This window comes from Cebus imitator, unplaced genomic scaffold (genome assembly GCF_001604975.1).
Source record: "Cebus imitator isolate Cc_AM_T3 unplaced genomic scaffold, Cebus_imitator-1.0 Scaffold64, whole genome shotgun sequence".
NCBI classification, from domain to species: domain Eukaryota; kingdom Metazoa; phylum Chordata; class Mammalia; order Primates; family Cebidae; genus Cebus; species Cebus imitator.
Window position 1 is genome coordinate 1,386,633 of NW_016107379.1, and position 2,434 is coordinate 1,389,066.

Consider the following 2,434-nt stretch of genomic DNA (forward strand, 5'->3'; position numbering starts at 1 on the left):
CAGGGTGTCAGCATGTCAAGTTCTAGTGAGGACATTATAGATGTCCTTGCTTATCTATGTCCACTGTCTCGCCGTGTGATCTTGTGACCTCTTTGTACACAAATAGAGAATGGAAGCAAGCTCACTCTGGTGTCTCTTCCTATAAAGGCACTAATCTCATCAAGAGGGCCCCACCCTCATGACTTCCTCATAACCTATTACCTCCCAAGAGGCTCCACTTCCAAATATCATCGTGTTGGAGGTTAGAGCTTTAACATGGGAATCTGGAGGCAAAAACAATTTAGTCTATAGCACTCCTTTAAACCTCTCCCTACCAAATCACGTTACTGAGATGTAATAGCTTCATGGTTTATTCTGCCTTATAGTGTGACAGTCACCAGATAAAGTGAACTGATACCCTTGTGGAAGTTAAGTAGAAATTTAAACCCACACCAAGTTTAAAGTCTGAATACAAAAGTGTCATTGGCTTATTGTTCAAAGGGTTTTACATAATAACTTTACTTTGATGAATTTGCCAATATTCAGAGATCTGTCTTCAGTCTTGCAGACTCAGAAATCAGTCTTTGTAAATCCAGCTTTCAAAACCCAACCTCTAATGAGAAAATTCACATTTACATAGCTCATGAAACTTACAAACAAATAAGAATGCCAATACATTTATAGACAATGATAAATAAAAGCTCTCACCCGCACCAGAGTATTCACATTGACACAGACTCCAAATTCCAATGTGTTCTTCTTGGAAAGTCAACTTATGATCAGAAAGCTGCTTGCTAAACAATAACTCAGAGGACAAGAGATTATCTTCATAATTAAAACGTCTAGTGTTATGAGGTTAAGAAGTCTGATCTGTTCACCCTCACTGTAGAAATAGCCTTAAACCTAAAGGATCATGAGAAACAGTCAATTGGCAGGACCTTGTCTTTCTGAAGTGTACCGAGATTGGGCCTCCCAAGTCACTCTGATATGCCAGACTTCTGTTACTACATTATGCCATGGATGATGAAGTTCTCTAGTCTTGCTAAGGCCTGGGAGCTGCTGCATCTCCTTAGTAAAGATATTATAATGTAGGAGTTCACCGCAAGGGCTCAAGAGCCAGACAATCTCAGTTTTGGCACTTTCTGACCATGTGACCTACAGGACTTCGTTGAAAATGTCCTAAACATCAGTTTCTTCCATTGCAATATTAAGAAAATAACCTCATTTAATTTGCAAAATTGTTGTAAGAATTATGAATGTAATATTTTTCACAAATTAGCCTTAGTAAATACTAAACAAATCTTACCTAATGTGGGAATTTACAAATCTGTTTAAATTCATTACCTGATTTTATAGTGTGACTACCAGGGCACAATCTTATTTATCTTATTTCCAACTTCCTTGCAGCTATGGCTTATCTCATATTGACTCCTGGAACCTATCTATCATATTGATCATAGAGACATGGTTAACTCTTTCTAGAGTACACACTGACTTTTCTGTCCACCGACAGAGGACTTCAGGAGATACCATTACTTACCACTTTTCTAGGACAGGAGTGGAGAGTTCAGGCCATAAAAAGAGAGAGCATCACTGTGGAAAGTTTGTAATAGTGTTTAAAGGAGGCAGCAAAAGAGACTAAAGAAGTAAAAGGCAGAGGTAAACAGCTTATGTTCTTATGACTTTGCCAAAACCCAGAATTACCTCTTTCCTTTATCTTATACTTTCTTTATTGCAAAATATAATATATCTATCTAAAAGTATATATTCTGACTTTGTTCATAATTGTTTCCTTGCTTTTATTTGTATTTTTGCTATCTTAACATTGGTCCCTAGCTATCCTAGTTTCATAAATATAATCACACATTATTTTGTATCTGACTGCTTTGTCTTAATTTTATGTTTTTAACTTTTATCCATGATGTTGGATATAGTTGGGGTTAATTCATTTTCATTACTGTATGGTATCCCATTCTATGAACATAACATAGATAATTTATGTATTCTACTTTTATAGAAATTATTTTGATTCTCTGGTTTCATTTCAAATCCTATAAATTTTTCTCCTTTTACTGAAGATGTTCATGAAGAGGAACAACTCTGAGTCTTAAATCAATTTTTGAAACCTTATTTTGACAAGGGTCTCTATATAATATATGTTAATATATAAGTAATTAAAGTTATTAACATAATTTTTAAAAAATCTTTATGTTCCAATTTTATCTATTCTGAATAATGCTTCTTTGAACATACTTGTATATGTCTGGTGTGAATCTATAACAAAAGAATCAAATGAACATTTAAAAATTTTAAAAGGTAGTATATGAAAGTAAGACTGCAACAGATTGGTTTAACAGCATATGGGACACAATTTCCATTAAGTGAAAGACAGATCAATGCAAATGACTCAAATTAAAGTATAGAGAGAAAAAGAACTGATAGGATTTTTTAAAAT

At 34.3% G+C, this 2,434-nt stretch overlaps 1 non-coding gene across 1 annotated transcript; it reads left to right on the plus strand.

The window, feature by feature from the left end:
• Window positions 1–2,007: 2,007 nt before the first annotated feature.
• LOC119471570 lies at window positions 2,008–2,121 on the plus strand. Its single transcript, XR_005200639.1, has one exon. It is a non-coding gene; the product is annotated as a U5 spliceosomal RNA (small nuclear RNA).
• The last annotated feature ends 313 nt before the right edge of the window (window positions 2,122–2,434 follow it).